At 39.3% G+C, this 15,745-nt stretch overlaps 1 protein-coding gene and 1 pseudogene across 2 annotated transcripts in view; one reads left to right on the top strand and one right to left on the bottom strand.

Moving 5' to 3' along the window:
- TMCC1 (transmembrane and coiled-coil domain family 1) overlaps positions 1-15,745 on the top strand; it is a 221,290-nt gene that overhangs the window by 26,051 nt on the left and 179,494 nt on the right. The window lies entirely within an intron of this gene.
- On the bottom strand, positions 5,046-6,668 carry LOC149748321 (uncharacterized; annotated as a pseudogene).

Raw genomic sequence — 15,745 nt, 5'->3', positions numbered from 1 at the left:
CTTTCTGTGAATGTGGTTTTTGTTCCACAGGCTGCAGGATTGTAGTTCTTCTTGCTTCTGCTGTCTGCCCTCTGCTGCTTAATTTCTTTATGTACCTAGAGAATTTGCATTGCTCTTTCAAGTATTCTGAAATAAGAATTGCCTTTTTCTCTTTTATTTTGCAGAAACAACTGTTTCTTTTACTGTGGTTTGGTAATTAGGCTTTTCTTTCTTGTGGTCCTAAAATGAGATGACGGACTTGGCCATTTAAAAAGCAAACTAGAAGGCGGAGGGAAGAAAGAAATAGGTGAGGGAGATTAAGAGGTACAAAGTTCCAGTTGCAAAACAGATGAGTCTTGGGTGTGAAATGTACAGCATGGGGAGTATAGTTAATAACTGTGTAATATCTTTTTATGATGATGTATTGTAACTAGATTTATTATGGTGATCATTTTGAAATGTATAGAAATATTGAATCACTATGTTGTGTAACAGGAACCAACATAGTATTAAGGGTCAATTATACTTCAAAAACAGACAAACAGGGACTTCCTTGGTGGTTCCCTGGGTAACACTCCCCGCTCCCAATGCAGCGGGCCCGGGTTCAATCCCTGGTCGGACAAGTAGATCCCGCATGCATGCTGTAACTAAGAAGTCCACATGCGGCAACTAAAAGATTCCACAGGCCACAACTAAGACCCGGTGCAGGGCAAAAATAAATTAAAAAAATAAAAAAACACCAAAAAAACCCAGACAAACAAGCTCATAAAAAAAGAGATCGGATTTGTTGTTACTAGAGGTGGGGGGATGGGGTGGGGCAAGGGGGGATTGGATAAAGGCAGTCAAAAGGTACAAACTTCCAGTTACAAAATACCAGGGATGTAATGTACAACATGATAAATATAATTAACACTGCTCTGTGTTATATATGAAAGTTGTGAAGAGAATAAATCCTAAGGGTTCTCATCACAAGAAAAACATTATTTTTCTTCTAGTTCTTTAATTTTGTACCTATATGAGATGATGGATTTTTATTAAACTTATTGTAATAATCACTTCATGATGTATGTAAATCAAATTATTATGCATATTGTGCATTATTTTTCAAATCCATGAACACTGTATATTTACATTTGTTTGTGTTGTTCTCATTTTCTTTTATCAGTGTCTTAAGTTTCCTGAGCACAGGTCTTTACCTCCTTATTCCTAGGTATTTTATTCATTTTGATGTGATTGTAAATGGGATTATCTCCTTCATTTCTTTTCTGATAGTTTGTTGTTAGTGTATAGAAATGCAGCAGATTTCTGTATGTTAATTTTGTATCCTTCAACTTTCCTGAATTAATTGATGAGCTCTAGTAGGTTTTTAGTAGTGTCTTTAGGACTTACTTTGTATAATAACATGTCTTCTGCAAACAATGAATAGTTTTACTTCTTCGTTTCCAATTCAGATTAGCCTTATGTTGTGTGTTTCTGCATTTAGAGTATAGCCTAACCTACTTGTTGACCTTTTGAGCTTAGAGTAAGGTCAGTTTAAGATATGAAGGATGGATTTTGAGAGGTAGAGTTGAAACAAAGGAAATGAGAAGGTTTTGATTTTGTTTTCAATTCATAGGTAGAATGAATTGGAGGGTGAAGAGACTCGCATAGGTGAGGATAGTTGGAAGTATCATGTTGTAATCCCGGAATAAGTTGGAAAAAAGTATCAAAAAAAACCTTTTCCTGCCCTATCATGTGAATAAACATCTGTAAAGACATGGTCTATTGATAAAGGATGCTCCCTCAAAACACTTGTTTTTTCAAAAGTATTTCAAGTTTCAAACTGAAACTTTAAAAAGTCAGTAGTATGTGGAAAATTATTATATTATGACAGTTTGCCAGTGAATAATGTTGAATAAAACTAGTATATAAATTTTGTATGTTTATGGTAAATAATACCATGTGTATTGAATTTCTTATGTTCCCTGTATCTGTGAACCCAGAATTCTGTCTGTAGCAAATAGTGAAAATATGAAATATAGCTGTGGGCCTTTGTATCCTATTAGGAAGCAAATGAGAGATGAAGACTTTATAAAGTATATTTATTCATAATCTGCGTTTAAAAATCGGTGAGGCAAAAAGATCAGGTTAGGGCATCAGGGCACCCAGAAGAGTGGTGTATTCCGTTTTGATCTGCATGTTCTACTCTGTCATCGACAAAGAGCATGAGGGTCCATAAACTATGGTGTGTGGTAGCTCTGATCTCTGATATAAACTTCTAGGAGTGACTTCCAAATCTGTATCTTCAGGGTAGATTCCCCACTGGTTCCTGAAACTTAATGTCTTCCAAGTTTATTGGCATTTTGCCATGATCTCTTTGCTTTTCTCTATACCTATACTTCCTGTAGATTTACTTATCTTGATTAATGGCTCATCATTCTCTTAGCCAAGTAGTCCAAAAAACTTAGGGTTATCTTTGATTTCTTCCTGTTGTTGGCCTTTATGTTGATCAACAAACGTATATTTTACTTCTGAAATGTGTCTTCTTCTTTGAGCCTTCAGGATATTCATTTGTTCACTCATTCACTCTTTTGTTTATTTTGACACATTTATTGAGCACCTCATATGTGCTAGGCAGTGTGCAAGGTACTAGGAATATAGTGATAAATAAGACAGATCAATTTCCTGCCCTTTTAGAGCTTATAGTCCAAGCTTTCATCATTTCCCCTGCACCCTCTTTGAGTTTCTGTGATAGCCATTCTTATTTTTTCTGATTATAAGTATAATACATTCTTATTTTAAGAAGTGCAAGAGTTGTTGAAATGTATAAACACCAAAAGGGGGAGACTCCCTATATTTTCATCTACCAGAGATACCACTGATAAAAATTGGTACCATTTCTCCAGATTAGAAAAAACAATGTAACCAAAACTTTCTAATGCATCTCTTTGCCTTTACTCCCTTTCTTGTCTGTATGTATTATAAATGCTACCAAAGATATCTTGTTAAAAAACAGTTGATTGTTACTTTGTTCAAAAACCCCTCAGTGTTTTTCTCTCATCCACAGAATGAAGTCTGAACACCTTAACGTAGTGATTACCACCCATTAGGTTTCTACCATCTCACTTTCTTGTTTCTCTAGAAACTTTCCCAGAAGTAACCTTTCTTACAAGTGTAAATAAAAGATCTCAAGTGTGCTGCATTAGTGTCCCCCATGTGACAAATAATACTCCAAATAGGGGAGACAGGTTGATATAAGTACACTAATAGTTTATTCAGTTTTCTTTTGTGTGCTTGCCCTCTCCCACTCACCTTGTTTACAGGAAAATAAAAAAAATTACAGGAGTATTCTTAAAAATTAAAGCAGAAAAGTGTAAAGAAGTTGAAACAATCTGAAATTCCATCTCACGTGGATGATTACCATTAAAAGTTTTGTAAATATTCTTCCATACATGTGTCTTTGAAAGTGTATATACACATATAGATGTATGAATATGAAGTAATTTTACACAAATAGGATAATATTGCTGTTTTTCTTTTGCCTCAGACATAGGTTTTGGAGATTTTTGTGTCAGTAAGAGACCAGTGTTCAAGATGGTATATTTCTTTTTTTGGCTGCACTGCACAGCTTGGGGGATCTTAGTTCCCTGACCAGGGATTGAACCCCAGGCCCTTGGCAGTGAAAGAGCGGAATCCTAAACACTGGACGGCCAGGCAATTCCCAAAATGGTATATTTCAAGAATGATGAGAAGCCTGCTTGCTTGAGAGAGTAAGAAGCTTGTCTGACTTCCCTGACCTTCTAGATTAGAGTAGATGTTGCTCCTCTGGGCTTCCACAGCACCCTGGTTGTCCCATCATGGCCCTTACTGCATTCCGTTGTTTGTCTACTTAAACCAAAGTCCCCCGTATCTGTCTCTGTATTCCTTGAGCCCAGAACAGTGCCTGACACCTAGTGGACATTTCAGTGTTTGCTGAATGGATGAATGACCGTATGAATGTCTTAGGTGAAGTAAGGTGGTTTGCCATGAAAAGAACTTGCCGCATGTATTCTTTAAAACCACTTATCTCTGTTTGCTTTGATTATTCATTTACCAAGTAACGTTTTGGTATTAATTCAGTTTACCAATTAATTACCAGGGATTTTACTGCTGAGAAAAGAAGGTACTGACTGTAAACTGGTTGATAGTTATAATTCTGATTATAAATTAAAATAATAGTGCTGTGGGACAGATGAGTATGAGACTTTGGATAATATGAACCATTTTTTCTCCAGAGTATAATTATTCCTTTAGATAAGGTGGTATCCAGGTTCTGTTTGAGCAGCGATATAGGTGTGGTGTGGTGAATAGAAGGCGGGATTCAACTTTTTTTTTTTATACATTTTTTATTGTAGTAAAATATACAGAACGTAAAATGTACTATCTAAACCATTTTTTTTTTTTTTTGCGGTATGCGGGCCTTTCACTGTTGAGGCCTCTCCCGTTCCGGAGCACAGGCTCCAGACGCGCAGGCTCAGTGGCCATGGCTCATGGGCCCAGCCGCTCCGCGGCATGTGGGATCTTCCCGGACCGGGGCACAAACCCGCATCCCCTGCATCGGCAGGCGGACTCTCAACCACTGCGCCACCAGGGAAGCCCTAAACCATTTTTAAGTGTACAATTCATTGGCATTAAGTACGTTCACAATGTTGTGCAACCATCGTTATAACAGGTATAATTTTGTATAATGTGCATAGCATATATTTCAAACCCACGGTTATACAAATTTCTTAAGCAATGCAGACATTTGTATAAATTGTGTAAAAATCATAAATTAGGGGCATTGTACACATGCAATTATAGTCAGTCTGATGCCTTAATTATTCAATTTTTTCACAACTTCCTCAGTTTTACTGTAAAGTTGTAGCTCAAAATTTCCTGTAATCTTTTCAATAAAATTAGTAATATCACTTATAGAACATGAATTTCAGAACATGCTTTTCCACATTTATTTAACTGATAGGGTTTTTCTCAAGATGAATTCTTTGCTGCTGCTTCAGTAAAAGGCTAATTTTAAGTTTTCCCACATTTAACAAAGCTCCCTTGTTTTTATGACTTCTTTGATGGAGATTGAGATGTATCTTCCAGTTAAAAGATTTCCCACATGTGTTGCATTTATTTTGTTGCTCTGCTGTGAGTTGAGTAATGTTTAAGGAAATGTGATCTCTTGATGAAGGCTTTGCCACATTCAGTGCACCCGTGGGGTTTCTCGCCTGTATGAATTCTCTGATGCATGATCAACACTGATGAGTCTGCAAAGGCTTTGCCACATTCTCTGCATCGGTATGGTTTCTCGTCTGTATGGATTCTGGAGTGTTTATAAAGGGATGAGCTGTACTTGAAGCTTTTCCCACACTCCCTACATTCAAATGAGTTCTCGGGTGTGTGCGATTTCACATGCTGAGTAAAGGAGGGGTTCCAGGTGAATGATTTCCCACATTGACCACATTCATAAGCCTTCTCTCCAGTGTGGAGTCTCTGATGGACCATGGGTTGTGCTTTATGCGTAAAAGCTTTCCCACAATCACTGCACACAAAGGGTTTCTCTCCCCTATGAATTTTTTGATGAGCTGCAAGGTGTCCCTTACTGTTAAAGGCTTTCCCACAGTCACTGCGTTCAAAGGTGTTTTTTTTTCCTTGTATGCTTTTTTCATGTCTAATGAGATGAGACTTCATTTTGGAAGACTTTCCCACATTCACTGCACCCAAAGGTTTTTTTCCTTCTGTGCTTTTTTTCATGTCTAATAAGACACAACTTGTTTCTGAAGGGTTTTCCACATTCCTTGTATTCATAAGAGTTTTCTCTGATACAACTTTTATTCTAACTAAGAAAGTATAAGTTAGGTTGCAAACACTTTCCATCTGATTCACACTTATGTTGTTTTTGTCTTGAAGAAATAAAATTTATACTCAGATTACAATTTTGGACTGTCTTGTTGGTCAGTGTTTTCTTGAAGGTGAACATACCTTGGTTCAAAAATTTGTCTTTGCTTCCTTCTCCTTCCTGTCCCTCTAGCTCATCATCAAGTAAGCAGATAACTTCCACTGAGATGAGGTTTCTAAAGTTCTCCAGCATCACATTCCAATACAGCTTCCTCTGAGCACATCGCAGCAGCTGCCACTCCTCCAGGGTGAAGTCCACGGCCACATCCTGGAATGTCACTGATCCCATCCTGTGGCCCTAGGTTGGCTTTTTGTAGATTTTAACCAGGGCCGCTGGAAACTGAAACAGGCAGGAATATGCAAGAGGGACCCTCAGGTTCAATGACACAGCCTTCAATTTTGCTTTCTTCACATGAACTGAGAAGCCGATCTCTGCTCTCCACCTGTCCCTCAAGCCCTTCTGGCTCACCCGCCGCTCACTACTGAAACACCCAGGATTCAATTTTGACTCTGCCACTTATTAGCTCTGAGATATTAGGCAAGTCCCTTAACCATTTTAAGATTTACTTTCTTTATTCATTAAGTGAATAACTGGCTGCTCAGATCTAGCCCAGCTCTAAAACTCTGTGACTATGAAATAAGAGCCATACTTTACCTTGGTCCATTGAAGCCTAAACTGTATACACTTCTTACTCTCACTCAAGACATGTAAATGGCCTAAAGTAAAGGCCAGGGAGTATAGTGCCTCAGACCCTTAGAAAAACTACAGAATGAAGCAAGAGGTAGCACTGTGATAGTGTTTAGAGGAAGTATGAAGCTGAAACTTCTTTTGCATTCTTTGCATTATTTCGTAACCAGTTCTAGATTAAAATAATTATGTTGTTTGTGAATAATAATATGTCACTTGAGGATAGAGAGGATGTTGATTTGGTTCCTCACTTTTCTAGCCTTATTCTGGGTAACTTGGTGAACTAGGATTGATTGTGTCCTCTTTCTTTCTCTGACTTTTTTTTTTATACTCTCAGTAGAAGGATCTCGAGATTCAGTCTCATTGTCTGTGACACACATAGGTTAGATCAGTGATAGAAAAGAGTTGGGAGACTTGTTTTCCTTCTTCATTTTGAGTTAACAAAGCAAATTGCTTTACTTCTCCATGCTTGATTCTTTTTACTAATAGAAGACGAAATCTGACTGTTCTTACATTATGTGCTTTGGGATAATGAGGTAATTCTTTGGAACCTTTTTAAAAATTTCATTTAAAAAAACTTGATGGGGCTTCCCTGGTGGCGCAGTGGTTGGGAGTCCGCCTGCCGGTGCCGGGGACGCGGGTTCATGCCACGGTCCACGAGGATCCCGCATGCTGCGGAGTGGCTGGGCCTGTGAGCCATGGCCGCTGGGCCTGCGCGTCCGGAGCCTGTGCTCCGCGGCGGGAGAGGCCGCGGCAGTGAGAGGCCCACGTACCGCAAAAACAAAAAACAAAACCCAAAAAAGCTTGATGTACAATTTCTAGTAAATGCATAAATCTAAGATGTATATATAGCTTAATGAATTTTTACATATGTATGCTGCTGTATGTGTATAATTATAACTACCAGTCAGATCATTTTCCTGATGCATAGAACATTTTCCTCCCCCTAGAATTCCTTTCTGCCCCTTTCCAGTCAGTACCCTCTTTTTGAACACTTTGAGTGCTTTATTATTCATACTAAGAAGCCAGCGAAGGGGCTTCCCTGGTGGCGCAGTGGTTGAGAGTCCACCTGCTGATGCAGGGGACACGGGTTCGTGCCCCAGTCCGGGAAGATCCCACGTGCCGCGGAGCGGCTGGGCCCGTGAGCCATGGCCACTGAGCCTGTGCGTCCGGAGCCTGTGCTCCGCAACGGGAGAGGCCACAACAGTGAGAGGCCCCGTGTACCGCAAAAAAAGAAAAAGAAAGCCAGTGAAGGCAAATCTTTTATGTTTCATCAGTAATTTGAATCTTGAAACCTGTAATAAAGTCTGATCTGTAGATCGTAAGGTCTTTAGCCTTTTAGAAATAGATAAGGCATAATTGTGTAAAAATGCTTTTCTAATAAAAGTTTAATCCAGGCTACAGAGGGAGTAGTTTTTTTTTTAAGATTTTTTTTTTTTTTGACGTGGACCATTTTTAAAGTCTTTATTGAATTTGTTACAACATTGCTTCTGTTTTATGTTTTGGGGTTTAGGCTGTGAGGCATGTGAGATCTTAGTTCCCTGACCAGGGATTGAACCCACAGCCCCTGCAGGGGAAGGGGGAGTCGCAACCACTGAACTGCCAGGGATGTTCCCAGAGGGAGTAGTTTTACACTGATAAAGGGGCAGTGTTATTTACCAGCATTTTCTTTTCTGTGTAGACATTTTCCTGAAAATTTTTGGGTTGTCTGAAAGTCAGTTTATTTGGAAAGTTGTAAGTAAGTGGGAAAAGGAAAGTTGTTTGGGCAGATGAATGAAGAAGTTGTTCAAGGTCTGTGAGTTCCAGTCTTCCTTCTACGTGTGCCATTGTGTAACCCTGTGAACAAGGCCTAACCTTATTTTTTACATCTAATATTTTGTCATGAATTATTTTATCCACTGTTTTTAATGACTTTGAATTATTGAAACACCATTGAGAACTGTTTGCTTACCGTCAAAACAGGCAATTCCCCTAAGCAACCATATCTATACACAGGCTTTACTCAGTCACTGAAATAGCCTGGGGTTTTTAGGCCAAGGAAGCTATCCAAGAATTTTGTGAATAAGGCTGAGTATTGACTTTGCCAGAATTCATGGGGAAGTTGTCTTCTTGTTTTGTATGGTGGAAGAGGGTTTTTCATCCAAACATTGCCCCAATGTTTTTTCCTTTTCCTACTGAGGTTTTTAATTTTTTTTTTATGTCTAGAGATTTAAACTTCTTCTTTAAAAATTTATTTTTAAAAAATTTTTATTTTATTTCAGAGTATAGTGGTTTACACTGTTGTATTTCAGGTGTACAGCAAGGAGATTCTGTTATACACACAGACACACACACACACACACACACACACACACACACACATACATCTACTTTCCAGATTCTTTTCCTATATAGGTTATTACAGAGTATTGAGTAGAGTTCCCTGTGCTGTACAGTAGGTCCTCGTTGATTGTTTTGTATATGATAACGTGTATATGTTAATCCCAACCTCCTAATTTATCCCTCCCCACTTCCTTTCCCCTTTAGTAACTATAAGTTTCTTTTCTGTGAATCTGTTTCTGTTTTGTAAATAAGTTCATTTGTATCATTTTTTTTAGATTCCACATATAAGTGATATCATTTGATATTTGTCTTTCTCTGTCTGACTTCACTTAGTATGATCATGTCTAGGTCCATCCACGTTGCTGCACATGGCATAATTTCATTCTTTTTTATGGCTGAGTAATATTCCATTGTATATATATACACACCTCTTTTAAAATAAAATTTATTATTTATTTTTGGCTGTGTTGGGTCTTTGTTGCTGCCTGTGGGCTTTCTCTAGTTGTGGTAAGCGGGGACTGCTCTTTGTTGCGATGCGCGGGCTTCTCCTTGCCATGGCTTCTTGTTGCAGAACACGGGCTCTAGGCGCGCAGGCTTCAGTAATTGTGTCTCGTGGGCTCTAGAGCACAGGCTCAGTAGTTGTGGTGCACGGGCTTAGTTGCTATGCGGCATGTGGGATCTTCCCGGATCAGGGATCGAACCCGTGTCCCCTGCATTGGCAGGTGGATTCTTAACCACTGCACCACTAGGGAAGTCCCTGTACCATATCCTCTTTATCCATTCCTCTGTTGATGGACATTTAGGTTGCTTCCATGTCTTGGCTCTTGTAATTAGTGCTGCAATGAACACTGGGGTGCATGTATCTTTTCGAATTATGGTTTTCTCCAGTTATATGCCCAGGAGTGGGATTGCTGGATCATATGGTAGCTCTATTTTTAGTTTTTAAAGGAACCTCCATACTGCTCTCCATGGTGGCTGTACCAGTTTCCCACAACAGTGTAGGAGGGTTCCCTTTTCTCCACACCCTCTCCAGCATTTACTGTTTGTAGATTTTTGATGATGGCCACTCTGACCAGTGTGAGGTGATACCTCATTGTAGTTTTGATTTGTGTTTCCCCAATAATTAGTGATATTGAGCATCTTTTCGTGTGCTTTTTAGCCATCTGTATGTCTTCTTTGGAGAAATGTCTATTTAGATCTTCTGCCCATTTTTTGATTGGGCTGTTGTTTTTTTGGTATTGAGCTGCATGAGCTGTGGTATATTTTGGAGATTAGTCTGTTTTCAGTCTCATCTTTTGCAAATATTTTCTCCCATTCCGAGGGTTGTCTTTTTGTTTTGGGTATGGTTTCCTTTGCTGTGCAAAAGCTTTTAAGTTTAATTAGGTCCCACTTGTTTATTTTTGTTTTCATTTTCATTACTCTAGGAGGTGAATCCAAAAAGATATTGCTGAGATTTATGTCAAAGAGTGTTCTTCCTATGTTTTCCTCTCAGAGTTTTATAGTATCCGGTCTTACATTTAGGTCTTTAGCCCATTTTGAGTTTATTTTTGTGTATGGTGTTAGTGTTCTAATTTCTTTCTTTTACATGTGGCCAGTTTTCCCACCACTTATTGAAGAAACTGTCTCTTCTCCCTTGTATATTCTTGCCTCCTTTGTCATAGATTAACTGACCATAGTTGTATGGGTAAACTTGTTTAAATGTTATTTTTTGGTAGACTTTTATTTTCAGTAATTTGTTTTGAGATAAGTTGAGTAGGAGGTTCAGATTCCAAGACAAACGGGGATTTATCTTTGCTTTGGGACTTGACAGCGAGATGTTAAAAAAATAATTTTGTTTTGAAAATTGTAATCAAACTTAGATTTAGATTGCTTTATTTTAGAGTATTCAGTGGAGTTTGATTTTTTGATGGTTTCCTCATGTAAATAGGAAGCCAGCAGAAGAAGGCCTGTGATGAATAAACTTCATTATCTCTGCTAAAGGGACCTTGTTAAAGGAAATTAGATGTATTAAAGATCATGATGTTGGGAGCTTGACCTAGTATTGAACATTTTGTGATTTCAGGCACCTGAACTTTGACCTAGGCAATGTGGACCATGTTTGATGGTTCTTGAGCGTGGTTCATGCATTTGATCATTCATGCAACATATTTTTATTGAACTAACCAGGCATTGGGGATATAATGTGGAGGAAACCCTGATGTGATACCATCCCCCATGGAACCTGTGGGCTGGTGGAGGAAATAAATATTAATATTAAATTAAATGTAAAATTATAACTGCAGCAGTGGTATAAGTGATATTAGTGAAACTTGACCAGGTTAGAAAATGCATCCTCAAGAAATGGTACTTCTGCTATGATTTGATGGAAGAGTAGGTATTGACTTGGCAAAGAGAGGAAGGATGGTTGTCCAGGCAGAAGGAACAGCAGGTGCAAAGGCCCTGTGGTAGAAGGGAAAATGGTGAAATGAGGCTAGTGTGGCCTGAGAAGTGACAGCTAGAGGGAGAATGAAATGGTTTGAGGTGGAGAGATAGGCCTGCTCTTGCAGGTTTTTATGAAAGGTTTTGTTAAGTTTTTGCCTTTATGCTAAGAGGAGCAAGGAACCGTTAGAGGGTTTTAAGCAAGAAAGGACAAAGTCAGACTTGTTTGTTTTTTTTTTTCTTTTTGGCTGTGCCACATGGCCAACCAGGGGTTGAACCTGGAGCCACCGCAGTGAAAGCCTGGAATCCTAATGACTAGGCAACCACGGAACTCCCCAGACTTGCTTTTTTTTTTTTTTTTTTGCGGTATGCGGGCCTCTCACTGCTGTGGCCTCTCCTGTTGCGGAGCACAGGCTCCAGACGCGCAGGCTCAGCGGCCATGGCTCACGGGCCCAGCCGCTCCGCGGCATGTGGGATCTTCCCGGACCGGGGCACGAACCCGTGTCTCCTGCATCGGCAGGCGGACTCTCAACCACTGCGCCACCAGGGAAGCCCCAAACTTGCTTTTTGATGTGAGAATTTTTTACCTCAAGGCAGAGAATGGATTGAGGTGCACCAGAGTGGAGGCAGAGATACTAGTTAGGAACTTAGACTAGTTAAGGTGAGAGATAGTGGTGACTTACTTAGACAAGACTGGCGTTGGTGGAGAGGATAGAAAGGAATTACTTCAGGAATATTTAGGAGACGTGGTGATCATTTTGTAATGTATAGAAACATCAAATCACTATGTTGTACACCAGGAACTTACATAGTGTAGGTCAACTATACTTCAACAAACAAACAAACTTATAGAAAAAAAGATCAGATTTGTGGTTACCAGAGGTGGGGGGAGGGGGAATTGGATGAAGGTGGTGAAAAAGTACAAACAGAAGGAGATGTCTTAGTGCGGGAGAGAACTCATTGGTTAAATTTAGATATACCCTCTTATTGTGTTTAGTTCGATAATTTTGTTCTTAAGATGCAAATAAATACATATGTGAGAATTGCTTTTCCATACTGGTATGCTTATCAGTGCTTTCACCGTCCTGTAGGTTTTTACACGTGTTGATGTGTACTGCAGGTTTTTTGTGTTTTATTTTTTGGTTTGTTTTTTTTGCGGTATGCGGGCCTCTCACTGCTGTGGCCTCTCCCGTTGCGGAGCACAGGCTCTGGACGCGCAGGCTCAGCGGCCATGGCTCACGGGCCCAGCTGCTCCGCGGCATGTGGGATCTTCCCGGACTGGGACACGAACCCGTGTCCCCTGCATCGGCAGGCGGACTCTCAACCACTGCGCCACCAGGGAAGCCTGTACTGCACTTTTAACCAAAGAGTAGGCATTGGATAATATTTCCTGAATGAATGACTAGATCAGTAATTTTAATGCTTTCCAGAAATAGTGTTCTCCTGCTCATGTTTCTCATGTTGGCAAATAATTAAGGCTGCATTATTAATTGATATTTGCACTTAATTAATAATAGTGTACTCTTCCTACCCAACAACCCCTTCCCCTTCCATAAGCCATGACCTGATTGCTCAGAAGCATGTTACCTAATGGAATCAACATAGAAAATTAAAAATAGCTATCTGCATGGTATTATTTAGCTTTGAGTTATTTTGTTCTCTACTTATGCTAGCTGGTTTATAATTTGATGAAAGTAGCATATTTGAGTATTTTCTTATTCTTTTGATCATTAAAAAAACTAAAATATATTGAATTCATTGTTGTCTTTTTTTAAAATTTATTTTATTTTATTATTCTTTTGATCATTAAAAAAACTATTGAATTTTCATTGTTGTCTTTTTTTTAAATTTATTTTATTTAATTTATTTTTGGCTACGTTGGGTCTTTGTTGCTGAGCACAGGCTTTCTCTAGTTGGGTGAGCGGGGGCTACTCTTCATTGCGTTGCGCGGGCTTCTCATTGCGGTGGCTTCTCTTGTTGTGGAGCACGGGCTCTAGGTGCGCGGGCACAGTAGTTGTGGTGCACAGGCTTATTTGCTCCGCGGCATGTGGGATCTTCCCAGACAAGGGCTCGAACCTGTGTACCCTGCATTGGCAGGCAGACTCTTAGCCACTGCGCCATTAGGAAAGTCCCCTCATTGTTGTCTTTTATAACTAAGTTGCCTTCATTTCTGTTGAGCAGATGCTTGCTCGAAGGGATTTAAATGACAAGCTTTTTCTGTTTACCCTGCTGGAAGTTTGATCCACTCAGCTGACAGCTTTATTTTTCTTTCCTCAAAAGCCAGAACTAGGCCTACAGGAAGGAAAGGAACGTATTCCGGAGCCAAAGGCTGATGTTGCATAGGCCTGTGGGGGTGCATATTCAGAAGCTGTGCAGTTGGTTGGCCTGGATCTGTCAAAACAGGTTTGGTTGGTTCTGGCTGTGCCATGGTTTATTTCTTTGCTTCTGAGTAGTGATCTTGGGAATGAATACATTATGAGTACAGTTTGGAAAGTTGTGGTATCGATTGCTGAGGGAAGTAAAAAAAACCCACCCGAGGAACCCCACTGTTGAACAGGTCTTGGATTCACTGGTTTAATTTTCTGTGAGTGCCGTCCAGTGATTAAACCTTTGCCTCATCTCAGCAGCAACTGCCAGTTTTTTGGACGCAAGTTAGTTCATGGAAGAGACTTTGTGTGATAGGAAGACAAAACGTGAAATTAAATATATCTTAGCTCTGGTCTAAGTAGATATTGTTAAACATGGGTGAGTTGGATATAACATAAGCTTTCTCTTCTGGTTTCAGGAAAGCATAGTGGAAAAAAATGTAGGATTCTTTTCTAATTTCTGTTGATCCAGCTAGGATATTATGTCTTGCATTTTTAAGGCATTCAAACATTTGTTTAGTTGAATTGTGGGAAAAGGATAGACAGAAGAACAGGACATTCAGTGTTTGAACAGTGTTAAGTAGAAGAACATGAATTGATGGGGTAATTGTATCCTTCTACATTTTTGACTATCAGGATTTAGATTTGGTTACAGATTATGCAACTATATTTACAAAAGAAATGCAGACATTTCAGTAAAGTACTAACAGTTTTCAGATGAGACCTAATCTGAATGTTAATTAGAAAAGAATTCACAATTTTGCATTAAATGTAATCCTTCTTAAATCTTACTATTAAATTTATGATCACGATGAGGTACTTTTTTTAAAAAATAATTTTTATTGAATTTTTAATAGTTGGTTTACAATGTTGTATTAGTTTCAAGTGTACAGCAAGGTGATTCAGTTATATGTATATATATATATTTTTTTTTTTTTTTCTTTTTCAGATTCTTTTGCCATATAGGTTATTACAGAGTACTGAGTAGGGTTCCGTGTGCTACACAGTAGGTCCTTATTAGTTATCTGTTTTACATATAGTAGTATGTATATCTCAATTCCAGTCTCCCAATTTATCCCTCTCCCCCTTACCCCTTGGTAACTATAAGTTTGTTTTCTACATCTGTAACTCTATTTTTGTTTTGCAGGTAAGTTCATTTGTACCCTTTTTTAAGATTCCACATATAAGTGGTATCATATGATATTTATCTTTCTCTGACTTCACTCAGTATGGCAATCTCTAGGTCCATCCATGTTGCTGCATATGGCATTATTTCATTCTGTTTTTATGCCTGAGTAATATTCCATTGTGTATATATACCATGTCTTCTTTATCCATTCCTCTGTTGATGGACATTTAGGTTGCTTCCATGTCTTGGCTCTTGTAATTAGTGCTGCAATGAACACTGGGGTGCATGTATCTTTTCGAATTATGGTTTTCTCCAGTTATATGCCCAGGATTGGGATTGCTGGATCATATGGTAGCTCTATTTTTAGTTTTTAAAGGAACCTCCATACTGTTCTCCATGGTGGCTGTACCAGTTTACATTCCCACAGCAGTGTAGGAGGGTTCCCTTTTCTCCACACCCTCTCCAGCATTTACTGTTTGTAGATTTTTTGATGATGGCCATTCTGACCAGTGTGAGGTGATACCTCATTGTAGTTTTGATTTGTGTTTCCCTAATAATTACTGATGTTGAACATCTTTTCATGTGCTTTTTAGCCATCTGAATGTCTTCTTTGGAGAAATTTTTTGTTTTTTAATTTATTTGTTTATTTTTGGCTGCATTGGGTCTTTGTTGCTGCACGTTGGCTTCCTCTACTTGTGGCGTGCGGGGGCTACTCATTGTTGTGGTGCGCGGGCTTCTCACTGAGGTGTCTTGTTGGGGAGCACAGGCTCTAGGCACACGGGCTTCAGTCGTTGTGGCTCGTGGGCTCTAGAGCGCAGGCTCAGTAGTTGTGGCGCACGGGATTAGCTGCTCCACGGCATGTGGGATCTTCCCAGACCAGGGCTCAAACCCATGTCCCCTGCATTGGCAGGTGGATTCTTAACCACTGCGCCACCAGGGAAG

This window comes from Delphinapterus leucas, chromosome 10 (genome assembly GCF_059928025.1).
Source record: "Delphinapterus leucas isolate spDelLeu-1000000601 "Yukka" chromosome 10, BTC_Dleu_Yukka2, whole genome shotgun sequence".
NCBI lineage: Eukaryota > Metazoa > Chordata > Mammalia > Artiodactyla > Monodontidae > Delphinapterus > Delphinapterus leucas.
Note: the sequence above shows the minus strand (reverse complement) of the source record. Positions and strands in the feature narration are given on the sequence as shown.